The sequence below is a fragment of the Ambystoma mexicanum genome, chromosome 8, assembly GCF_040938575.1.
Source record: "Ambystoma mexicanum isolate Mex_15411 chromosome 8, UKY_AmexF1_1, whole genome shotgun sequence".
Taxonomy (NCBI): Eukaryota; Metazoa; Chordata; class Amphibia; order Caudata; family Ambystomatidae; genus Ambystoma; species Ambystoma mexicanum.
Genome location: NC_090929.1, coordinates 882,771,568 through 882,798,260, shown reverse-complemented (window position 1 = coordinate 882,798,260; position 26,693 = coordinate 882,771,568).

Below are 26,693 nucleotides of genomic sequence, written 5' to 3'. Positions count from 1 at the left end.
CCAAACGCAAGTAAAACAACTTCTAGACTCTTCAGCCTTACTGGAATGGAGTCAAAAGGGTCCTCATTACACCGTTAAGGATGACTTACCCTACTTCCAGGAGCGGTTGTTTCTGCCAAGTAAAGAATTGCAAGAACTTGTTATTGCCCATCATCATGAATCTTTAATGGAAGGACACCCTGGTATCGCTAAAACGGAGGAAAAAATCAAACGCCACTTCTGGTGGCCTCCTTGGAGAAAAGACATAAAGTCTTTTGTACTGTCTTGTGGAATTTGCGCCCAAAACAAGGCTCAAAAGAAAAGGCCAGCCGGCCTACTTCAACCCTTGGATATTCCACCGGCACCATGGCACACCCTGTCAATGGACTTTATAACAGATCTGCCTCCTTGTGCTGGTTACAACACAATCCTTGTAATTGTGGACCTATTCTCCAAAATAGCCCACTTTATCCCTTTAAAGGGTTTGCCTTCAGCTTCCACCTTGGCCAAGGAATTCCTGGAGAATATAGTTTGCATACATGGTTTCCCTTCCATTTTAGTCTCGGATCGTGGAAGTCAATTTATCTCACATTTTTGGAAGAAGTGTTGCCAACTAGCACAAATAGATGTGCGGTTATCCACCAGCCACCACCCCCAGACCGACGGACAAACCGAGAGAACCAATCAGTCTCTCGAGCAATATCTTTGGTGCATGTTACACCAATCCGAGTTAAATTGGAAAGACATCCTTTGGATCGCAGAATATGCATACAACAATTCAGTGCATTCTGGAACCGGACAAACCCCCTTTTATACTTTGTATGTTCACCAACCTCGGACCTCTGATCTAGATCCACCTCTGACCCTGGAAATTCCCGCAGTAAATCATCTGCATTCCACAATAACCCGAGCCTTCAAAGAAGCTGCAACTCATTTACAGCAAGCCAAGAAAAAGTATAAAGAAAACGCTGATTTGCACCGAAGTAAAACTCCTCCTTACCAAGTAGGAGACCAGGTATGGCTAGCAACTAAACATTTACCCCTCAAGGGCCCGCGAACCTTCAATCCCAGATTCATAGGACCTTATCCCATCAAAGCTATAATCAAGCCAGTGGCCTTTAAACTGGATCTACCGTCCAACATGCGTATTCATCCAGTTTTTCATGCATCACTTTTGAAGCCAGTACAACCAGGAACCCGATTGTCCAAGCCTCCAGATCCAGTTCAAATTGAAGGGGAATTAGAATTCGAAGTTAAAGACATTTTAGACTCCAAGGTGGTAAAGTCGAAACTCTTCTATCTTGTTGACTGGAAGGGATATGGACCTCAGGAGAGATCGTGGGAGCCTAGTAACCATGTCCACGCACCTCGATTAGTACAAAGGTTTCACCGGAGATTTCCGAACAAGCCCAAACCCCCGGAGGGAAGAACCTTGGGAGGGGCCTTGAGGGGGGGTACTGTCATGATGCCTACCTCCAAGGAGCCAGGTCCGACCCAGCAACCCCAGAGGCAGGCATCATTACCCCCAGCGGAGTGCCAGCAGGCCCAAGCTGGGGCCCTTTGGACTCAGTCCTGGCGCCTTAGGCGCCAGGCTCATGTTGGACCTCTGTCCTGGCGCCTTAGGCGCCAGGCTCATAAAGCTAGACATGTGTTCAAGTGTTTTAATGTGCACTTACCTGATGCAGACCATGCTGCCACATCCAGTCCCTCTTGAGGCCTGAATAGGAACTACTTTACCTGTGGGACTACTTTCCACCCGGGTGTGGTCGGGGAAGGATACATACCTGATCGGAGGAAGGATACACACTTGGAACTTCTTCCAAAGCTATTTAAACCACACCCGATCAGCAACTCACGCTTCGCGTTGTTCTGCTCCTCGCAGCTGGACGCTCACCGTGTCAGCTCCTGCATCTGGACTTCAGCCACGCCTGTCAGCACCTGGGTCACCTGCAAAGGGAGACAAGAGACCTACCAGCTAATCTGCACCACGGAGACATCACCGACGATCCTGAAAGGGAAGACATCATTTTTAAAAGCATTTCGTTACGATCGCTGCAGCGCTGCATTTCACTCACCTTTCCTGGGTTCCTCCATCTTCAGCAGCGATCATCCGGATACACAGCCACTTCCCAGAGCCTAGAGAAAAAGACAAGAATAAGAGGTGAGAGAAGGAAGGGAATAGGAAAAGCTCAGTTTCCTTCTAAGACTTACCTGTTGGGTCATTCCCATTTCATTTCGGGTCTTGCTGCTTCCAAGCAGGACCCCGGCCCCTATGGGGAAAAAAGACAAAGGCCCTCATTACGACCCTGGCGGAAAGTGACTGACCGGACCGCAACAGCGTAAATAGCGTTTCCGCCATTGCACGAAGGAGCAAAGTGCGGCTAATCACGACCCATCGGGCACGAGCATTACGCCATGGCGGAATCCGAAAGGCTGCGATGGCGGAAATGACCCCAAAACGGCCCTTACCGCCGCCGTACGCTGCACCAGGTGCAATACCGCCACCCATCTTAGCGGTCACCGTAATGAGCGGTCACCGCAACGAGCGGGCACCGCAAATTACGGCCACCGTAAATATACGGAAACGGAAGTAAAAGCATGTGGCCGGAACGGGAAACAGCACGCCGCACAACTATAAAATCCGAATCCCAACACAACCATTAAAAATCCGACCCTGACACACATCCCAACCCGTTAGCAACCCCAGTTAAAAAAATAAATATGGGAAAGGTAGCCAAGAAAGCGTGTGACCGCAAGCGGCAGGTACACTTCTCCCGAGAGGAACTGACCGTGCTCACCGAGACCCTCCAGGAAAATGCCGCCGTCGTCTTCTCCAGTCAAATGACCAGGACGGCCCTTGCCAACAAGAAGGCCATATGGGCCCTGGTGGCACAGCGCGTAAGTGCGGTGGGGACAACACCCCGCACGCCACAGCAATGTCGCAAGCGGTGGGATGACCTGCGGATCCGCGTACGCAGCATACTTTCTGCGAACAGGAACATCGCCACAGCTACCGGGGGGGGTTCAGAGTCGCCCATCAAGTTGACCCCCTGGGAGGAAATCTGCGCCTCCACCATAGGAATGGAGAGCATAGAGGGAGTCGGAGGGATGGAGAAAGGAGTGCCGACATCCGGACAATCAGGTAGGTTGGCCAAGAGAAACAATGCGAAATCCACAAACCACGAACATGTGCAGTACCATGTGACCCCATAGTGCAATACATACTTTGCCCTGACAGCGCCCTCTAAAAGTCAGAATGAACAAACAAATCAATCAAGAAGCCATAAACAACCCCTACACGTGCAGCATGCACCCCCTAACTGCAGGCAGCCAAATGAATGCATCCTCAATCCACACGAAAATGAGACCACCTCCAAGGCCCAGTCCCAAATCAGCCTCATGTACCACCCCAATGCATTTGATACGTTGCCATTCCAAATCCGACAGACCCATAACTAACGCTCGCCCCTCTTTACTCCACCACAGGGTCCGATACCAACGACGAGCTGCAGGACACCCCTACCAGCACGCCTGCAAAGAGGGCCAGGACCAACGTCCCAAGAGCCTCCACCTCAGGTGCAAGGATCAAGACACGGCAGCAGCAGGAATCAAGTGGCAGCACACTGGAGGGGACTGCAACAGGCACCCCAGCAGCCAGCAAGTCCACAACCCCAGCACCACAGGTCCCCCCAAAGAACGTATCTGATGGCACTGCCTCTGGTGGTAGCAGCACCATAGGTGACACAGCTGTCATGCCAGCATGCTCCGACACGGAAAACAGTGCTGGCGACGTAGGTACCATCCATGACCTTTCCCAATCCCCCTGCATGTTCCATCCCCTACACCATGACGAAACCACGCAGGGGCACCCTGAAGACGACGACTGGCCAACCCCCACAAGTCCTGTGCCAAGGCAACATGTGTTGAGCAGCCCCCCTGTCACACCACCTCAAATGTCCATGGCCCAGCAGAGGCAACAGTCCCTCGACCTGCTGATCGAGCAACAGCAGGAAGTGTCCACGCTACTCAAGGACCATGCAAATGAATGCGGGGGTTCCAGGGCAGCCATGGAAACATCCACCGAGACACTCAGGGCACAAATAGAGAAAAGTAGTGAGAGCCTCAGGGGAGAAATGGAGAGAAGCACCGAGAGCCTGAGAGCACAAATGGAGAAAAGCACCGAGAGCCTGAGAGCACAAATGGAGAAAAGCACCGAGAGCCTGAGGGGGGAACTGCATGCGACGTCCAAAGACGTTTGTGCTGAACTTGCTGCTGTGCGCCGTGTGCTCTCGGAGCTCTCACAAACCCTCAGAGACATGCATGGACGCGAGCAGGCAGAGACATCATCCGTGGCAAGTTCCGTCCAGGGCAGCCCCCAACGCAGATCTGGCAGGAACCTGCGCTCCACGGGCAGGGGTGCCCCTGATACCCGTAGAGGGGGCTTGCAATAGCGTCCAACCACGGACAGCATGCATATTTGGACACTGGTGTTGGGGGGGGAGGTAGTAGGGTGGAGGGGGTGTGTTGGGCTTCACTGGGTGGCGGGTCCATAGGGTGTATAAATCAAATCACATTAACAATACAGCATCTCATAATCATCCAATGACATGTGTGGACATTGATATTTGCGTACGAGGCCTTCATAGGCGTACAGTCCACAATGTGCCTGTACTACACACACACAGTGCCACAGGTCCCCTTTCCGTGTAATAGGCACCATGCGTGGTTGCTAGAAGCATGCATCTATGATGCTCTGTCGGATTGCACGTGCATCCTGTGCCTCATGGACTCCTTGAGGTGCCTCCACATCCCCACCCTCATCATCATCATCATCTTCAGGTGCATGCAGTACAGCGTCAGGGGGCATGGGCACATTCCTACGTATGCACATGTTGTGCAGCATGACACATGCCATGACCATCTTAGAAACCTTCTCATGGCTGTACATGAGTGCCCCGCCAGACCTGCTGAGGCTGCGGAAACGAGCCTTCAGTAGGCCGAATGCCTGTTCAATGACCACACGGGTACGTGAGTGGGCATGGTTGTAGTCCTCCTCATGCTCGTTCTGTGGGTTCCGGATTGGTGTAAGGAGCCATCTCTTCAGTGGATACCCGGCATCACCTGTATGAGACGAATAAAGGGTGTCAGTGGAATGATAGTGCTAAGTAGCCCCCCCCCCCCTGCAAGGTCATTGACGCATCAAATGGGCCACGATGTCATGCATGGAATGAGACTCACCGAGTAGCCAGGATCTGTGCCCTGCGTGTTGCTCCATGTAGCGTGGTATTCTTGTGTTCCTCAGGACCATAGAATCATGGGTAGATCCTGGAAATCTGGCACAACAATGCGTAAATATCTTGTTGGAGTCACACACCATTTGCACATTGATTGAATGAAATTGTTTCCGGTTGCGGTACTGGACCTCCATGGCATGTGGGACAACCAATTCAACATGGGTGCAGTCGATGGCACCAATGCAACCCGGGATGCCGCCAAGTGCATGGAATCCCACTTTAGCGTTGGTAATCTCCTGGTACGTGCGTGGTAGTGTGATGTGGTCGTCGGCGTGCTTCAGGAGGGCATCGTGCACTTGGAAGAGTGTCCGTGAGAACAGTGGCTGTGAAATGCCATGCAACTGTCCCACTGTGTGCTGGTAGGTGCCTGTGGCCAGGAAGTGGAGTGCAGACACCACCTTCAGTAGGGGTGGGATGGCGGTTGGGCTATCTATCATGCTCACGAGGTCAGCATGTGTCATGTCCACAATGGCGATTATGGTGTCCCGGTCCAAACGGTAGAGGGTGTGGATCTGCTCAGCAGTGAGGTTGAACGATCGGCTCGGAGGCGTGGGATTGCGGGCCGCCTGCGTGGTGGTAGTGGCAGTGCTTGTGGGCCTTGCTGACCCTGCCTTGCCCTCCTCCTCCTCCTTCTCCTCCGTCTCCCCTGTGCGCCCGGTTGTTGTACCTGTTGTTGTTCGTCGTCTTCTTGTAGTTGTAGCACTTGCAGTGCTATCTGGTCCCCCAGGCCCAACATCGCTAGTCCTGCCGGTAGCATTTTGGAGTGGGAGTGGTTGTGGGAGGGGTTTGGGTCTGCTATATATGTGCTGTCGGCCTGTATGGCCTCCACCTGTGCTGATTGAATGATTCTGTGGCAGATGCTATCCCTTCTGGCCGAGCACGTCCCGCACGTAAGGCTGCATTTGGCCGCATGGCATCTTGGGATTGGAATCATGTATCTAATCCCGATGGCAGTGTGATGTACTTTGACTGATCTACATGCTATGCTCCCATTGTTACACATGCTATGATTGCAGCCGCTTACATACCTGTGAAGAGTCAGTGGTATGTAGGGCTCGATCGATGGCCGACCCTCATGCAGCACAGTAACGTAATTCACCGACGGGCGTGGCGTCCCATTTGTGATTGCAGCCAGTTAGCATCATGACACACAGCCGCACTACATTGATGTAATTGTGAATGCAAGCGTTCACAGAAGCCTTTTCGACGTAATGTTGCAAGTGAGGAATTCGAAGGCCAGCATTTTGGGCTTTGAAGTAGCGGCGAGGATACGCCCACAGGTCTGGCTGGAAATGTAACGTTCTATTGTAGAATGTCCTTGGGACATGGCCCATAACGAGCAGGCAATGAATGATATGAATTGAATGGGATGCGCAATAGCGTAGTGGACGATAAGGCAGGACGTTCCCAAATCCATCTTGCTTCACAACACTACAGATCCGGCCAGGGGCACAGTGGTTTTTGCGGACTGCATTACGCACAGACGCGATGGAAGTTTCACATATTATGTGAGTGAATATTCATGCGTTTTCATTGCGGGATGAGGGAATGATGAATGGATGCATGGACAGATGATTCCATTTAGGGTCTGCCATGTACATGGGTTTTTTGAATCAATCCCCTTCCCCTGCGCTATGTGATGCAAGGCTGCCATAGTGGGACTTACGTCTATCTGCCCTTGTCGGATCCTCCCTGTCTCGACGCGCCTTCATACACTTGTGTCTAGGCACGTTACTAATCCCATGTCATGGGTTCTATCTTGACGGACGCATGCACAGTAACCGACGTTGCCAATGGTGTATTTAGCTCGATTGGTTTCGTTATGATTCGATACTGATTTAGGGGTGTGTATATTCCTTTGGAGTGGGCTAGCATGCATATGGGTGTGGATTTGGTGTGTTGAATGAAGATTGTAATGCATCATGAGTCCCGTAATGCAATCGGTTAATTTGTGTTTCTTTTGGGTGACAGGTATCTCCTGCCCTATTGCAGATGCCATCTCTACGCCACTCCTCCAGATGGTTTTTACTCTCGACTCCTGCAGCTTCGGGTGAATCAGTGGAGCACCATTTCGATCTTATGGGACGATCGCCAATGGGCCACATGCCCTTACGCTGTACTGGTGGCTAGGTGCAACATTTCGGCCTTTCAGCTCGACTAGTGCCTGCCTCATGGGACGGACCTGCGGTTCTTGCCGCTTCCATGTTGCCTTTTGGAACGTTGATGTAGGCCCTGTGTGCCATGATGGTACAGGGCGTCACACAAGTGGAAGCCGGTCAATTATTGCAGATGCAGCCCTCGGTGATGATGGTTGTTTTGGTGTTATTTCGCAAATTGCTGTGGGGCCTTTGTCATTTGGATGTGCATTTAAATTGTATTCCGATATTTGTCGTGTTGCGTTGTTCTTTGCAGGTGATGTGGCGATTTTCGCTTTGTGGCGGTATGTATTGCGAGATGATCTGCATTGTGTTCCGCCTTCTGAGTTGAGTTGTGTGGTACAGTACTGGCCGCGTTTGCCTACGTAGCACAGTATGGTCACGGATAGGGGCTGCCATTGTGTCTGTTTACATGATGTGCTGTTCAGGGGCGGGGGATTGGCTTTTGGCCGACTGGTGCCTGTCAGCCAGGTCGATTGGTGGAATGATGGGTTGTTCAGAATGTGGCTGGTCACAGGTGACTGTGTTTGCGTGCGTTTGTTGGAGGGGGACTGGGGTCATGTCCATTGGAATAGCTTCTGTATTGATGCCATCTGTGCCCTGCAGCTCCCATCGGCCCCTCTTGGGATGAGCCTGGCTGCTCAGTCACTCTGCCAACTTGTGTGGTACATGCTTCTGCTGATGGTTGGTTTGTTTACTGGCATGAGTACAGGGCTGGTGCAATCCCCCTCAGGATGCTGTTTTGGATGTTGCCTTGCGCTGGTGGCAAGCGATGGGGGACTACTGTTGTTTTGTGTCATGTGTTCTTGATTTTCATTTTGATGTATTGTACCTTCACATGCCTGTGCTGCGTCAGTACGGCTATGGTGACATGCCGTACATGGATGCCCACTCACGGGGCGCTTTGAGCCCCTGCATGCTTTTCTACGTTGGCATGCATGGGTGAATTGTGGATTTCACTGGTTGCATAGTGTGAGTACATTGCGCCTGCCAGGAGTTGTGCAATGAGGCCAGGGAGTGGAGTACAGGCACTCAGTGGGCCATTTACGGTTGGTTCACGTTGCCGTATTTCTCGCCATGGCGGAATGGTACTTTACGACGTGCTTGATGGCGTTCAGTACATGTCCGCTAGGGTCAGAATTCGCGTACCGTTGCGCCATGGCGGTGATTCCGGTTTTGCAAGGCGCGCGTGCGCGTACTTGGTGCAGTTAGCGTTGCCGTTCACTGCGGTGTCGCTAATGGCATCGTACTTTACGGTGACGGGTCATGATCGCAACGAGCGGTGTTCGATGGCGGTATTGCATTTCCGCCATCATTTTTCCATTTCCGCAAGGGTCGTAATGAGGCCCAAAGACATTAGATGAGCGAATGCAAAAACATTACCTGAGCGCTCATCTAGGATTTACCAGATATTTACTGGAACTGCACGTTTCACTTCGGGTCGGCGCCATATCTCCGGCATTCCGAACCCCGGCCCCTATGGGGAAAAGACATCAACATCAGCGCTTTGTTGCAAGAAGTCTCCAAAGGAATCTTCATTCATCACCTGAAAAAAGACAATGAACATTATTATTTAAAGCTTGAACTTTTGAACTTGCAACAGAACTTTTACAGCGCCTTACCAGTATAATCAAGCTTACCTGAACTCCCATCCAACCTCAATCCAGTGAAGTAACTGGGTTCAACGCGCCCCTGCTTCAGAAGCAGGATGGAGAGCTCGTCCTTTCAGACCCTAAGGTGAGACTTCACGGGGAATCGTGGAAGGGTATCGTGGAGGGTTGGACGAGAGTGGGAGGCTTGAGCATAACTCAGTCAGTAGGTAATACTCCCTTTTCACGCACAGGGGAATATTCCTGCGAGCCGGAGAAGCCAGAGTAGAGGGCCCTTCCTGTCCATCTTCAGAGTCCTGCGCTTCACCATTGAAGAAGCATCAGCACTCGAAGCCAGACCTGCACCTCTGTGGGAATCAGATGAGCGTTACAGTTAGAGAGCAAGCCTTCATGGATGTTCAGGAGAGCAGTTTCTGTGCTTCTGGCTGCTCTAAGCCACACTGATGGTCATGGAGACAACCAACAGATTCAGTGTGAAAATTAAGGTGGGAGATGGCCAGCTTTTGCAGGAGGTTGCCCAGGAAAGGAGTGATGGAGATCGGGCATTCATTAGCCAGAAAGGATGGGTCGGCTGAGGGTTTCTTGAGAAGAGGGTGCACATGCGATGGCCTCAGGGGGGAAGGGAAGGTTCCAGTGGCAAAGGAGTGGTTGCAGAAGTCAGCCAAGACTGGAGCCAGGGTGTCAATGTGGTCCTTGATGGTTTTGGGGGAGCAGGGAAGAACCTGTTTTGATGAGGATTTCATAGATCGGAATTGTCTAGGGGTGTCAGGGGTGAAAAGAGGAAAGGCAGAGAAGTGAAGGGGGTGGCCGCAGGGAGACCAGCGAATGAGGAGAGAGATGAGGGAGAAGCATGAGAGGATGAAAGGGTGGACAGGCTGTCCTGGGTTTTAGAGATGAAGTAAGAAGCCAGGGCTGTACAGAGGGCCTGGGAGGGGACAGGAGGGGTAGAGACTGTGGCAGGATTAGCCAGTTCATTGCATATTTTAAAGAGTTTGGTCGAGTTGTTAGATGCCACAGAGACACAGGCTTGGATGGGAGCTCTCTTCTTAGTGGGAACAGGGAGTCAGTATTCCCTTTGGAGTAGGCAGCAGGCCAGCTTGTCAGAAGATGCCAATCATTTCCTCTCAGCCACCCTACACTTGCATTCAAGGGTGACAAGGTCTGAGTCATACCAGGAGTTGCACTTGGTTTTAGGCTTCATGTGGATCCTCATGACAGGGGCAAGTACATTGAGCATGTCAGAGATAGCAGAGTGGAGCAAATAAAGGGCTGTGTCCGGGTGTGAGTCAGCCAGAGGTGCAGTAGGGGAAGAGAAAGATGGGGCAAAAGCCTCAACTAACACACACTTCATGGGTCAAATGACTGAGAAGGTGGGAGGCAGTGTGTGGGATTGCTTGGCCTGAGGTGTAAAGAGAGAGAGATGAGAGGAGAGGAGAAAATGGTCACTACAGGAGAGAGGAGTGGTGAGAGGGTTAGAGATGGGGCTATCTGAGGAGATCAGAAAATCGAGTGTGCCGTGTGAAGTGATTCAGGCCAGAGGGAAGAATAGAGAGAGAGAGAGTTGCAGAGGTCGCAAAAGAGTTCTTTGCAGGACAGGAACCATCCAAGTGGATGTTGAAATCTCCAAGGAGGAGAACTTGAGTAGTCGAAAGCAGGAGAGAGGAAGAGAGGTCCGCCCACTGGGAGAGGAAGGAGGTGATCTGACCAGGTAGCCGGTAGATAGTAGCCACTTTGAGAGCTTTCCCAGGAGAGAGAGAAAGCCTACAGACTAGACATTCGAAGGAGTAGGCATGCAAGGAAGTCAAAGAAGGGAGAGAAGGGAAAGCAGGAGAGGAAAGGAAACTGATAAGGCACAGAAAGCATCTATCAAAGAGGAGGAGGTTGGCCTGAGGGTGTGGAACCAAGACGGTGCCATGCAGGTAAACATTAATGATGACCTTAGAGGAGCGGAAGGAAGCTAGGAGGGCCTCCCACCGGGTGCCACCATTAATAGGAGAGGAAGAGAAAGGAGAGAACACAGAGACCATATGAGGAGTCCAGAGGTCTGGTAAGGATGACAAAGAGGATGCTGGTGAGGGTCTGTCCGGAGGAAGTGCTGGTGTAGGTATCAGCGATCGGGAGGCCTCGGTTAGAGAACAGGATCTCCTTTTTGAACTTCCTACCAGACTTAGAGAGAAGGGGAGGATATTCGATAGAAAAACAGTTGGAGAAGATAGGAGAAACATAGAGCACCATTGATGGTGCAGACGAGGGGGAAGAGGGGAGATAGGCGGGAGTGGGTGAGGAGAGAGAAGAGTGGTGGGGGAGACACTAGGGGAGAACACAGGGGGTGGAAGCAGAAGAGATTGAGAGAGACAAGAACAAGTGGTATGTAGATAAATAGCTGCGCTAATTGGAGGGCTCAGGAGATGGCACAAAAGCACAAGGCAGTATGATGAACAACAACTAGGTTAGCAGGGTAACAAGACCAGAGAATTCAAAGAAATAAAACCTAGAGGAAGGAAGAGCACAGCAGTACAAAAGACAATTCACAGATAAAATACCCTTGAGGACTGGCCACCAGGGGGCGCACGGATGATGAGCACTGCCGTGTGAGCTCCGCACCCTCGGGTCCCAAAAGCGCTTTGAGCCCCCGCTTTTGACCCCCCCATGGAGAAGCAACTGCTGCTCGTGCCACCCGAAGTGACCCCCACCCGCTGAGCGAAGTTTGGGTGAAAAGTAAAGTCCATCCGATAGCAAGGCCCCTCCCCGCCGCATACGCAGCAGCCGGAAAGCGGGACGCGACTACGCGCCACATCGAGGAACCCGGCTCCCTCTACGAACCGACTGCAAACGGCGCAGGCCCTGCTGCGAACCCTCAGCGGCCGCAGCCCTTCCGCCTATCCCGCTTCGCATGCGGGGCGAACGACCATCTGGGGCAGGTGAGTGTGTCCGCACTACCCGCGCAGCTACCCGAGCAGCTCCGGGCCACGGGCGAAAGGAAACTGTGGAGAGGGTAAGTGACCCCCCCCTCGTAGCACACAGCTTTGCTTCGCCTGGCTTGGGGCCCTTCGTATCCCCCCCAGCGCTCTCCTCATCAAGGGCCCGGGGCCAGAGATAGCGTTTGGGGCGCAGACAGGAACCGCCCACCACCATAACCGGTTCCCTGCGACAGGCGGCTCGCGGCCTCAAGAGGGCCCCCACATCAAGGCCAGACACGCGGGCCACCGTATATATTGAATGCGGCATACGCCTTTGGCCCAGCTGCGCCGAAGGACAAGCGCAGTGCCCTGGGAGACTTAGATGCCACAGCCAGCCACGGAAATCGGGGCAAGGGACTTGCGCCCGAAGTGAGGACAGTGCAGAGGGTTGGGCCCCCATCTATGGGGCGTGTGCCCTCCTCTGCACAGCCACCAGTCTTTCGTCCCCTCCGGGGCCTGAACCTCAATCTAAATCAAAGCTACTGGTCAGGAGATCTCCCCCACACCATCTTGCCTGGGCCTACACCCAAGACCTCGCCGACAGCGGAGCACACCACCCATTGGAAAGGCTCCCTCGCATTGAGAGCTGGGCCCCCGTGCGCTGCGGGGCGTGTGCCCTTCTCCGAGCCAACTTCCATAACGATGCCCTCCTCCACTGGACCTCAACACGGTTAAACCGGTGCCCCCCAATGAACCAAGGAGCAGCACGCACCCTGCCCCCCTCAACTGCCCAGACTCCTCTACCAGAGGGCACCCTCCAACCTTGAACCATATTCAGTCGGGTGGCTGTGGAACCAGGGACAAGCCCCGATTTCCACTCTCTGGCTGTACCCTTAGTGGGATCTCCTGCCCAAACGCCGCCAAACCCAATGTATGAACACCAAGGAGAGACTGGCGGCATAATAGTTCTCACCCTCGCAACACAGCTATTGCGCACCCGGAGTCGCCACTATGTCAGCACCGGGGCCCGAGGCAGCCTCCACCAAAGCGGACGTCGCCAATATCCTCAACGAAATGCGGAGTTTGAGAGATGACATTGGCAGCAAAATCGATAAAATAACTCAAAGGATGGACCAGATGGAGGACAGGCTTGAAGAAGTTGAGCCAGCCAGACCTCACTGAACACCCTAGAGACCCAAATGGACTTGCGACTCGCCGGACTCGAAGCTAGGGAAGAGGAATTTCGCCTAAAAATCGATGACTTGGAAAACAGAGAGGGGCGGAATAACATACGCATCTTCGGAATTCCGGAGAATGAAGGCGAGACCGAGTCAGACCTGAAAAGAACATTGCATAATATAATGAAGTCGCTTTTCAATGATGACTCAATTGATGAACCCAAAATTGAACGTGTGCACAGGGCTGGGGGGAAACCAGGAGGCCCGCGATCGGTTCTTGCCCGATTCCATTACTACGCAGACAAGGCCAGGGTCTTGGACAAGGCCAGAAACACTCCGCAAGTCACGTTGGGCCCAGTACATGTCTCCATATATCAAGACCTATCCTCCCTCACACTAGCAATGCGGAGAAAGTGCCACCCACTCACCAAAATGCTGAAAGAAAAAGGGGTCCAATACCATTGGGGTTATCCCTTCTCGCTTTCCTTTGAATGGGAAAGCAATGCCATCAAACTAGTCTCAGAAAAGGATATTAGGTGCTGCATATTTGACCTACTGGATACCCAAGAGGAGGAACCATCACAGAGCGGAAACAGGCCAGAGGCAAAGGAATGGCACACCAAAGGTCCACGAAGAAAGAAGATGCAGGGCGCCAGGAAATAAAGACGGATGAACGCCTCCCCGGACACCGAACATTGAACCCACTTTGTTCTTTTACCTGTTTCTCTTTTCATGGGTGCGCCTGACGACGGACATTAGGCTAACTAGACACCCCTGAGAACGTCGGATGGACACCCATTGGGTAGCAACGGGGGAGGGTGGAATCGTTGTCCTCAGCACGTAGGAGGTGGTGTGAACCGATATGAAAATGAAGGAGGGCCCTCACAAAGTTTTACCGGGGGCCAAATATCGGGCGCAAATGACTGAGATCCTATTGTTGAAATGCAGTTCAGTTCGTTAACATCTTTACATATGCAGAGAGGGAGTTGGGGGCTCATGGTTATGTTTTATAATTATGTGGTTGGGACCGTTTGAGGTGCGGTTCCCGTTGGTGGTCCGAAGACGATTGGGTGAACATAACCCAGCCGGATCGGACACCGTATGGTTTGGGGGGGAGGGGGTGATCTAGTGCGACTCGAAAGGTCAGGTGGAACAGATGAATACGAAAATGAGAAGAAGAGAAAGGCACACTTAATACTGTTGAAGGCTGAGCGACAAGGATGTTCAGCGGCCCCCATAAGGCCACATAGGAACCGGTTTACTTGTGTAGGAATAGGCATATGACATGCGCTTAGAACAGAGACATTGAGGCAGGCGCACTTATTAGGCTACCTCACACATGGCAATGGCAGCAACACCTAGACATCAAAATCTACGCATATGCACACTCAATGTAAAAGGCTTGAATTCACCCACTAAACGCTCGCTGGTAGCGAGGGAATTTAAGAGGTCGAACATTGATATTATGTTCTTACAAGAGATGAAATATCAGAAGGGTAGCGAGAAGGGGATCCCCAGTGGTCTGGTGGGGCATACATATTGGAGTTTGGGTGTCCTCAAAAAAGCTGGGGTGGGGATCCTGGTCCGGAAGAATCTCCACAAGAAGATCCTAAACTCCTGGACTGACACGGAGGGTAGGGCCATGTTAATAGTGGGATCCATTCAAAACACAGTCGTAACCCTTGCCACAATTTATGCACCCAACCAAGGCCAAAAAAGATTCCTCCTTAAAATGACCGAATGGCTGTTTAATAAATCGCAAGGTCATACTATTCTTGGGGGCGACTTCAACACATGGATGAGCAGTGCCATGGATAGGCAAACCGCACACAATGTCTCCCAACCTCCCCGGTCGCAGGAACATGCAGAAATTAAAACGATGCTTGCCCTGTACGGCCTTTCGGACAGTTGGCGTCACTTGCATCCAATGGACAAAGGATTTACCTTCCGATCCATCCCTCATGACACGCTCACAAGAATAGACTATCTGTTCCTCTAAGAAGACCTAATGAGAATACTCCACACCGCAGACATACATCCCATTGCATGGTCTGACCATGACATGGTTGTGGCGGAACTAGACTGGGATGGCCTTGCCCATCGCAACACTAAGTGGAGGTGCAATGAAACGTTGTGGTCGGATGTGGTTTTCAGGGAAGAATTGGAAAGTGAAGTTGCGAAAGTGAATGTCTGGGAGGCGGCAAAGGCCACTTGGTGTGGGATCCTAATCAGGGAGGGGGTGAGGAAAAAGAGGGAACGCACCTTGCTGGAGGCTAAAGTTAGAAAGAAATTAGGCGAAGCAGAGAGTCTAGCCCAGACATCTCTCAACGTAGAGCTGCACACCTTGCGGAAGCTAAGGCATTACAGGAGGAGCTAAAAGCCCTTGAGATGAGCAAGGCGACCCAGACCTTACAATACCTGAAACAAAAGTACTATGAAAAAGGAGACAAGGCCCATGCCCTCCTTGCGGCAAGGCTCCGTGCGCAAAGGGCAGAAAGATGGGTAGACGTGATAGAGAGGACAGACGGCACTCTTGTGGATACAACAGAATCCTCCCCAGAGGGTATACAAGAGGCATTTGCCTTTTTTTATGAAGATTTATATACCTGTGACCCTCCTCCCCCACCGGGGAGTGTAGATGCCTATCTCAAAGAGGCAGATCTTGCGGCGCTTACACGCCCAGAGGCGGAAGCTCTTGACACTCCGGTCACTGCGGAGGAGGTGGCTGATGCCATTAAACGTCTTAAGTCAGGAAAGGCACCTGGGGATGATGGCTTCACTCCTGGCTTCTACAAAATGTTCACTGCGTTCCTTACCCCCTTCCTGGTGACCCTATTCAACCACATCTTTGAAACAGGGCAGGCACCCCCGTCCTTTGCTCAGGCCCTCCTAACGGTCATCCCAAAAGAAGGCAGAGACCCCAAATACTGTGGGTCATATCGCCCCATATCACTCCTTAACATAGATGCCAAGATATATGCGAGAGTGATAGCAGCCAGATTAGAAACGCATTTACCAAAATTAATACATACGGACCAGGTCGGCTTTGTTATAGGGAGACAGGGAGCTGACACGATGAGGAAGACGTTACACTTGATACACGCGGCACAGGGGAGGAATGACGACCCCACCCTCCTGTCGCTTGATGCCGAAAAGGCCTTTGACAGAGTCGATTGGGAGTTCCTGGAAAGAGTTCTAGTCTAGATAGGTCTTGGCCCCAAACTACGCTGCGCCATTAAGGCAATATATTCAGCTCCCCAGACCTCTGTAGCGGTGAACGGTGGCTACTCAAGGTGGTTCCCATTAGAGAGAGGCACCAGGCAAGGCTGCCCATTATCTGCTATACTTTTTGTGTTGTCTCTCGAACCACTGGCACAGAAGCTTAGACTTGACAAAAGGCTGGGAGGAATTAAAGTAGGGGATCAGGAATACAATCTAGGCCTATATGCTGACGATATCCTCCTGCATACAACGAACCCCTTGAGCTCGATACCTGCAGCCATGGAAATAATTGGGGAATATTGTCAATTGGCGGGCCTGAAAATCAACACAGAGAAATCGGTCCTCCTCCCGCTGGACAAGAGTAGGGACTCAGAGGTTGAGCGATTTGCACCCCTAGGGATGGAGGTTAGTCTCACTACATTGCAATATCTGGGCATCAATGTGACTCGTAACGTGGGTGACCTATTTGAAGCCAACTTCCCCCCGATACTAAGCACAATACAAAAGACATTGAACGGTGGACAAGGCTCACCATCTCGTGGATGGGCCGACTGAACACCATTAAAATGGTAATCCTGCCAAAGTTACTTTACCTATTTCAGATGCTCCTTATCCAACTCCCCAGAGATTTCTTTGTAACCACCAAAAAAGTCCTACATACCTTCCTATGGCAAAACAAAAAAGCCAGGGTCCCTGCTGCCTTACTTCACCTCCTGAAAGACGATGGCGGGGTGGGTCTCCCAGACATAGAGCTGTACTATAGAGCAGCACAACTGCGAGTACTAATCCCACACGTCAGACAACAAAAAGACCCTCAATGGATAGGCTTAGGCAACTACTATCTCTGTCCTTTTATTGTGGGGGAATGGTTATGGGTACCTGGGCCCCAATTACGAAATAGCATCAAAAACCACCCCATCCTCGGGACCATATGGGCCATATGGAAACCAAACAAAGGAATGAAAGGAGTCACAACATGGCCCTCCCCCCTGGCGCATATATGGGCCCCGGGCATCCGGGATGACATTCCCGATCCAGGCAGTTTTGAATCATGGTACGAGGCAGGGCTTGAAAGGGCAGGCCAATTACGGAGGAATAACGCCTTCATCACTATCCAAGAGCTGGAAGAAGCTCTCAGTTTTCCAATACCTAAGACTAAAAGGTGTTATGACCCGGGAGGTTTGGAGGGAGGCCCTACAGAGAGACCTCACACTGTTCGAAAGTTTTTTAGACACATACATAGGCTCCAAGGGACTCATCAGTGCAATGCATGCAGCACTAGTTGGAGTCAACACAACCCCCTCAATCACTTTGAAACATAAGTGGGAAAAAGACCTTGGGAGACAGCTCAAGATTTGTAGAAGGACCTCGAAAACCTCTATCTGCTGTCAGTACAAATTGCATGGGATCAAGCTTTTGTATAGGTGGCAGTACAACCCACTCCGGCTAGCCAGGATGTATCAGGATGTGAGTCCTTTCTGCTGGCGGGGCTGTGGCCAGAAAGCAGACTACTGGCACATGTGGTGGGGATGTAGGGCGGTCCAGGCATATTGGGACGAAGTGCTCAGTTGGATAAAAGAGATTGAAGGAGAGGAAAGGGAGAAGCACCCACTCTTGATCCTATTTGGTTTGGTCGAAACAGAAGAACAAACAACCAAATTGCCCATAATGACACATGGGCTCTTGCTTGCTGCGAGCGCCTGCCCTACAACTGTGTGGAAAAGAATTAATTTACCAACTAAAGCTGAGTGGATCAACGTCTCCCGTAATATCTTCAATATGGACAAGCTAACAGCAGCCATTCATGGTGACCGCACTTCCATTGACAATGAATGGTCCGAGTTCCGAGCCAAGTATATTGCACAAAGTTGAGTGTGCAACATGATACAGCTAAAGCGCCATTGCAATGATCTGCCTACTGCTCTAATGTTAATTCTGAAATGTCTTATGCAAGTGCCACTTTTCCAAAAATTCTTTTGCCTATGAACCCCTTCGCCGGACTTAAAATTTACTTTAGACCAGCTGTCGCTTCAAGGGCTGCTGGGTGGGGGGAGGGGGGAGGGGGTCAAGTTGTGGTTAGTCGTTAAGTATGTGCAACTGTAAAGCAGTTGAGTTATTCTGTATTCTTTGTAATGAAAACTGCATTCTCTAGGTCTGAAAAACAATAAAACCAATTTAAAAAAAAAAAGAAGACAATTCACAGATGCACAAAGAACAAAGGGCAGTGTGGTGCACAACAACTAGGTTAGAAACAAGAACCAGAGCAGAGAAAGAGAACCTAGTTGAAGAAGAGCACAGCAGTACAAAGACAAATCACAGAGCCAGAACCAGAACAATCAAAGAAGGAGAAACCTAGAAGAAGGAAGAGCACAGCAGAGCAAGAGACAATCCACAGCAGCAACAGAACAGATGATGGAAGAAGAACCTAGAAGGCAGTGAAAAAGCAAGGCAGAACAGAGAGCAGTACACAGCAAAAACAGCAAAAAAGACATGTGTGTGGCTAACGCGATCAAGGGATTGTGAAGGAACGTGTGGGCGAAGGACACTCAGTGCGTGCACAAGGGATGAGGGGTGCGAGGAACCAATGCAATCAAGGAACATGTGGGAAACGCAGAGACGTGCAGGGGCAAGGTGGTCGAGGATGGAGGAGGCGCTGGAACACGCGAACATGGAAAGGTGAGTAACAGCACAGGACGAGGGTGCGTATCAGGCAGGCAGGGAGCGGAAGGGATGCAGAGGCACACATGATAGAGGGATTGTGAGGGAATGTGCAAGCAAAGGACACAAGGTTCAAACAGTTAAGGAAGTGGAGTGCAAGGAACCAGTGCAATCACGGATTTCACTGAGGTGCACATCAAGTACTGAGTAGGATGGAAGCACAAGTGCTCATAAGAGTGCTAAGGGCCATGCAAATCAAGGATGTGCAGATCAAACAGACAAGTATGAAAGAGGCACAGAGGCAACACGATCAGGGATGCGACAAGCCATGCATGTCAGGGGTGTGAGGCGCGATCAAGGATGTGAGGGGCCACGCAGGTCAGAGATGCATGGCGCGTGAAAGCCAAAGATGAAAGTGGTGTGGATGTACACGTGTAAGGAATGCACAGGACCACGCAGGGAAAGGGGGGAGAGAAAGATGCGGCAAAAGCCTCAACTGACACACGCTTCAAGGGTCAAATGACCGAGAAGGTGGGAGGCAGTGTGGTGGTTGGCTTCGCCTGAGGGGTAGAGAGAGAGAGAGAGATGAGAGCAGAAAGTGGTCACTACAGGAGAAAGGAGTGGTGAGAGGGTTAGAGAGGGGGAGGTCTGAGGAGACCAGAAATTAAGGGTGTGCCATGCAGAGTGAGTCAGGCCAGAGGGAAGAATAGAGAGAGAGAGAGAGAGAGAGAGAGAGAGAGAGAGAGAGAGAGAGAGAGAGAGAGAGAGAGAAAGAGAGAGAGAGAGAGAGTCGCAACGGTCACAAAAGAGTCCTGTGGCAGGACATGAAGCATTCAAGTGGATGTAGAAGTCTCTAAGGAGGAGGAATTGAGTGGTCGAGACCAGGAGGGAGGAAGAGCGGTCCACCCAATCAGAGAGGAAGGAGTTTATCTGTTCAGGTGGCCGGTAGATAGCAGCCACTGTGAGAGAGTGGCCAGGAGAGAGAGAAAGCCTACAGACCAGACTTTCGAAAGAGGAGTAGGAATGCATAGGAATGATTGAGGCAGGAATCCACTCTGGGAAGATCAAAGCTACACCCCCACTGGAACGGTTCGATATGTGGGCAGAGAGGATCTTGTTGCCATCAGCGAGGAGAGTGTCAAAGCTTGTGACAGAGCTGGGCATGAACCTTGTCTCAATGAGACCAGGACATCAAGGTCAAGTTCTTCTAGGAGACAGCAGATGCCAGAGGATTGTTTGACAGTTGAGCGACAGTTGAGAGTGAAGAGGTTGGAGTGTATCCTGCAAACCTGCGTTGCTCGTCGGGCAGCATGTCCTGCTAACCTGTGTTGCTCAACACTGCGGTCTTGTCCGACAATGGCTTTGTTACAGAGGGTCCGAACCTCGGATTGTATAGGTTCGGTAGCGTGGATGTAACAAACGTGTTGAAGGACAGTGTGCTTAACAGAGGCAGCTTGGGCAGCTATCATAATGCAAAAGAAATGTAATTAAATAGAGGAAATTGGATTTTACAAATGGTGGTCCATGTCGTTTTTTCTAAGGGAGTTGGAGAGATGACAGATGCAGGGTGCGAAAGATAAGAAGAACCAGTCAGGAAGCTAGGATACAGTGTTCTTGGGTTGCAAGAAATGTTTTCGACCTTGGTGCTGTTGTGTTGAAGGCTCACACTATCTCAAAACAGAACACAGGGTCCAATTAGCCTGTATCTGCCTATCTATGTGCATGTTGAACTCTGCCAGCCAATCACAGCTAAGATTTTTTTTCTGCTGGTCAGCTTATGTGATGTAATTAAGGAGTGGGATATTTTAGTTTCATGACGTCTTAAAATCGGTGTTAGAGGGTTTTGTTCCAGGAAATGTTTTATCCAATAGAAATAGCCCTATGCTTGGGGCACTATAGAGGCCTGATGGTGTTTCTCCAATCATTTTGTTTAACCATCCCCAAAATGTAACTAATGTGTCTATTCTAATTCAGTAATTTATTCTTGTAAATGTTTCATCCACAGTGGCCAGAGTTGAAAAGCCCTTCGACGAGTTCAGTTCCATATGACTGTCTGAATGTCTTCTTACAGCTGATTCTGTAGTAAAGCAGTGTCCCTTCTTGCATAGTATATACTCATTTTTGATTGAGTGATGTTTGTACTTAATTTGGATTTCTTAACAAAGAGGTACTTCTTAAGATTTGGTTGAGAAATGTGGGCACCCCAGTCTCTTGGACAGAAGCCGGGTTGGACCCCTGATCCAAAACATTGAGGGCACAGGACAGACCAGCCAGGACCAGATGGTGCACCAAAGGGAAGTGTTTTTCAGTTGCCTGCTTTATTAAAGCGCTGCCTGATCTTGTGACCTTTTCATGACCTAGAGTGTAATGCAGGCCTTTTGACAGGGGAGAGTCAGCATCTGGGAGACACAAGGTTCCTCAATTATGTGAGTATACACTGTTAAGATAGAAAACGGCAATGTAGATAATGTGGTATTTTTTAGTTGGGTTTATGTTTTGATTGTGAAACTGTAGTTCTGGTGGAGGGAATTGTTGACTGTTGTTTAATGTTTGAATCAAAGAGTATTGAAGAGGGAGAGAAGACATGATAACTCTGACAAGAGTTCGAGAATGTTTCCCGGCAGGACTTAAAGTCCAGCCTATTTTGGGAGTAATTCAAGGAAATAAAAAGTGGAGATACCCCATATAATAGGAAGGCAGTTGTGTTGGAAAAAGGTTTTTGTTTCATCATTATTTGCCATCATTGTTTTTGTATATAATAGGATGGTGTTGATGGTGTTGTAAGATATAGTTAGATGTTTTGAGATGATGGTAGAATAGGATTGTTGTGTGGTAGTAAGTGCTTAAGTGCTTATGGTATATAATACAAGGATGGTAGGGTGATTTGATTTAAAGCGAAGCAAGAGGATAAGGTGAGAGATGCTGCTTGAATGAAAACTGGTAAGTACAATATTGTGTTGCATGATGGATTTATTGCTGACCCAAAGAGGAGGAGCAAGGACATTTTGTTGTATGTAAATAATATTGAGGGTAATTAGCAGTGTGTTGAAGGTGTGCAGGTGTAGTAAGGAAGAGTGGGTATGAGGTAAGCGAGGAAAGATGTGTTAATGGTTATTAATGGGTGATTTTTAATGTTTTTTGTTGATAATATTTTGAGCCGTGTACAAGTGAAGTAATTACAATTGGCATTTTTGTTCTATATTTGTGGGTCAAATTGAACAAGGGAGTGGGGAGGATCCACACAGTTCTGATAGAACAATGATGGTGAACACAAAAGGGAGGGATGAGGTTGACTGGAATATGGAAACGATTTGTGTATTAGATTGTCAAAATTGATGGTATTGTTTTTATATGTGATGTTAAAAGTAACACAGCTAACTATTGTTTTTGTTTTTAAGGTTTGTGCAACATTAAAGTGTGCAATGGGAAAGATTTAGTGCCCAGCTGTATGTTGGATGGCAGCCAGATTGTGAAACTGCAGTCCCAGGGGTGGGCATCTTCTCATGGTTTGCTGGCAGACAGAGAGAGCTCACAGAGCTGAAATCCTGAAAGAAAGGGAGGGGTTGAGGCAGACTGTGGTACGGTGAAGACAACTCAGTGGGGGTAGGTGCTTATTGCTGGCTCGTCACACTTTTGGAGCACTCCTGTATTTTAGGTAGATTAACATTAAACAGGGGACAGCACTTCCTGTTTAAAGAGTATTTCTGGCCATTTTGTAAATAAGTAGCAACAGCACAGGAGGAAAGATGGCATGTAGAGAGAACCATTGCCCTAAAGTGCACAGCAGGGTATTTTAGAAGAAATGCACACCGACACACGCATAATAGCACAACAGTCATACCCATGTTGACACACTAAGGGAGATGTTTTTTGTGGAGTGTACATATTGAGTAATGCTGAAATATACTGTGAAAGAGATGTATTTTGTTTTAGTTGGCAGGTATTTGTTGCTAACTTGGATGCAAGTGAGGAGAGGGATGGTGAAAGTGGATTGAGGGTCGATGGATCTGCTTGTATTATTGCTATATCCTGAGCACAAGTTTTTTTCATGGGAGAAAGTGATTTGCAAGGCACACAGAGAAGGTTACAGTATATGAGGGAGTGCAGGTTCGAAGGAGGAGTTTGGAAATGGCAGGGATGTTGAGATGAGGTTTTGAAAAGGTTTGTTTTTTATAGTTGGTTTTTAACAAATTATATTTGTTTATAACAATTTATATTATGGATGTAAAATGGCAGAGGGCCATGGAGGAAGTTGATTTAAGAGAACATATCTCTTTTATTAATGGTGTATTTTGTGCACAAAATGTGTGCATGAAAGAAAGAAATTGTTAAAGTTGAAAGAAAGAGTTAGCTTATTAATGTTACAATTATTGAGTATATTTGGTATGCATTTGGTTAGTGTAAAGATTTTGAATTATAGATTTTACATTTGTTATATTGTCTGAACAGCAGTAAGAAGTGAAAGATGTGTTTGGCTGCCCAATATTAAAAGTAAAAAAAAAACATGTGTAGTGTAGTAGAATGTTTTCGGACATGAAGGAACAGTAGAGGGGTGTCAGGAATGTTTGCAGTGGTATATATTGAAGAATTGATCACCAAAGCAGACCAGGTGTAGTTATTAGCAACAGGTGAAAGACAGTGCAGGGCACTCTGTAGTGTGTAAAATGTGTTTACACAGATTTTGAAGCTCAGATATCCCACTAGTAACAAGGAGGTGTCTTATACCATGATTTTAGCACTCATAATGACACAGCAACAGCTGGAGGAGCTCTGGAACATACAAGTATATAGCTGCACAAGTATTTGAAAAGTATTATACTAGTATGGACGAAATAGAAGGAAAATACCATTATATTTGGAATAAGCTAGTACCACATGATAGTACCTCATGTTGAAGGGATAATACATCAATCAGATTATTTTTTTGATTTATTGTATATTTATAAGGCACCTTTAAAACCCAAACGTGTTTCAAGGCGCCATAAGGAAAAAGGGAAGACAACAACAGAGAAAATAAAACAATAACAATGACAATCAATAAATACATACTAGAAGCAGTCCTACTAGGCCTTGTGACATTTGGATTATTCAGATTATTGTTCAAGGCCTGGGACCTCCAAACAGCATGTGTGATGCAGAATGCAGTTCCTGCATTCAGAATTAAAGCTACTCACAGCATTAATTTGCAAGGCACTAGAACATAGCACTCCAGATCACCACCAGGGCAGTTCAAATACATACACACAAGGTAAAGACACTGTGTGCAGGTAAGAACAGTGGAGGAGGTCAAACTGTAACGATAGGGACACATGCAGACTGAATGCATGCCACATCCATAGTACATTGGATGTGTTCAAACATATAGAGGAGGAGTTCCCAGGAATAAAATAGCACACTATATATCTGCCAGAACTGGGAACAACGTAGTAGAGTAAGTAATAAAATAGTATTGTATTCGTAAACATTGAAGTACTATGACACTAATAGGACCAGAGATTTCTATAGATTCCATAAGATTATAAATTTAGATGTAAAAGGATAGGGCTTTATTTGTGTAAAGCTTATAAATAAAATATGAAGAAGCCTCACAAGCAAAGAGCTAGTGTTGGACATGAAAGGGAGGTTTACATTCCCTGAATGTATTTACTTGGAGACAAGAAAGAAAGTTAAGTGTAAACTTAAAGTAAAGGGGACGTGACATGAAAGAAAGGGTAAGTATTTGTGGGATCAAAAGGAATTTGTGAGCTTCCTATTCAAAACTATAGATGGGTAAACCCCTTTACTCACAGACTCCTGTGGTTGTTGCAGCACCTGTAGATGTTCTTCTACATCCACTACACTTACTATAGATAAACGGGTATGGGCATAAAGAGATCATACCACATGCAACAGTGGTAATGTTATTTATGTAGTGCCCATGTCTTAAAGTATACATAGGGAAAATCTCTATACCTGTGAGAACCAGGACTGTAGAACATAGATCTCACATTAATACTAGGAATTCAACATCTCCCTTAGTGGCACATTTATGACTGAAGAACATGGCCCAGATGATCACAAACGGTGGACCTTTGAAAATCTTTCATGATGTGACCCCCACAGTATTTCTTATAGGCTTGCCCAATGAGAAGAATGGTGGATGTATCAAACTAATCGCCATATTAGGAGGTTGAACAATCAGGGGGAGTGGAACCAGTTAGGCTGTGGATAATCTTGCATGCAGTCTATTGATTTCCCTAGGATCGACAGTGTACTCCTATTTTTACGGCCTTCTGGTTTCAAGAATTAGGACCGTATACCTAGTCCAAGATGGCATAGTAAAATTCTGCGTCCCACTTGAATTAATTTTTGCATTCAGTAAATGGTGATCATTTCCATTAGTACATGCCTACTGTTCTCGGTATAGATTATATTCCTTTATCTTAACAGGATAATTTTCTATCTTTTTTTTGGGGGATATCTTACTTTATGCTCTCGCTAAGGCTGTCCTTTATTTTGACACCAGTCCAACATGGCATGTTTTGAGCACTTGATGACTCATGCGTCAGTGATGTGCAATGTATATTTGATATAGTACGCGTCAGTAATGGACACAACTACTGAGTTTCTTGCTCGCCACCATAGCGGCCGTGGATGCTGCTTTCTTTAATGGGAAGTTACTCATATTAGAATGCTGTAAGCATTGTTGTGAGGGGCGACTCAGAGAAACCTTTAAGGGGTGCTTGCTTTTTAGCTAGAACTTCGACAGCTACTGATGGTGTCTTTGGTCTATTTTATCTAGTTGTCATAGAGCGTGAGCATGTGTAATGAATTGTTTGAAGATTCTATGAAATTATCTTGTGGGAAATAAGTCTGACAGATTTGATTAACTCCCTAAAATATCCATGAAATTCATCACCTAGAAATTGATCACAATTTTGTGCAGCAGTGGTATTATGTGTGGGTGTGAGTGGAGTATGCAACCTTCTGCCTGTGAATCTTGTGAGGAGTAAGATGATGATCTGACCTGGGCTTATTATGAAGGGCAAAACAATGCTAGGGATAGACAATAAAGCAATTTCTTTTTCAATGTGTTATAAATCTTAGCAAGATGTTGTTTCAAAAGACCATTTAGCCGTTCCATAAATCTGTTGACTTGCAGGTGATACATTGAGCACAATATGTGCTGTATGCCCAATAAAAAGGATTTTTTTAAGAGCTAATTAAAGAAGTGAGTTCCATTGTCAGATATGAGGACATCACATATTCCCCATTGGTGAAATACTTCATGCACTAGGAATGTGCCTGCCAATTTGGGATCAGAGTGTACACAGTGACCTGCTTCAAGATGAGAGAATGCGCACACCACAACAATTAGATAATAATGGAAGATACTGCACCCATGAACCATGTCCACGTAGTCAATGTGGAGGTGTCAAAACAGCCATGATGGACGGGTTATGTCGCTTTTGAAGTCTTGAGGGTGCAACCTATTGTATACATTTTACTTGTGGTGTAACTGGATATAAAATAATTAAAATCTTCTTTGAGGTTGGGAACAAACTTTTCTTCCTGTAATTCAGCTGCAATATACTGCTTGGATACACCTGCAGCATAGTGCAACTGCTTGGTGGCAACAGTACGTAGCTCCTGGGACATGAATGTTTTTCCTGAAGTATTCTGTCTTCAAATTCAGGGGGTAATTCATAGAATCCAG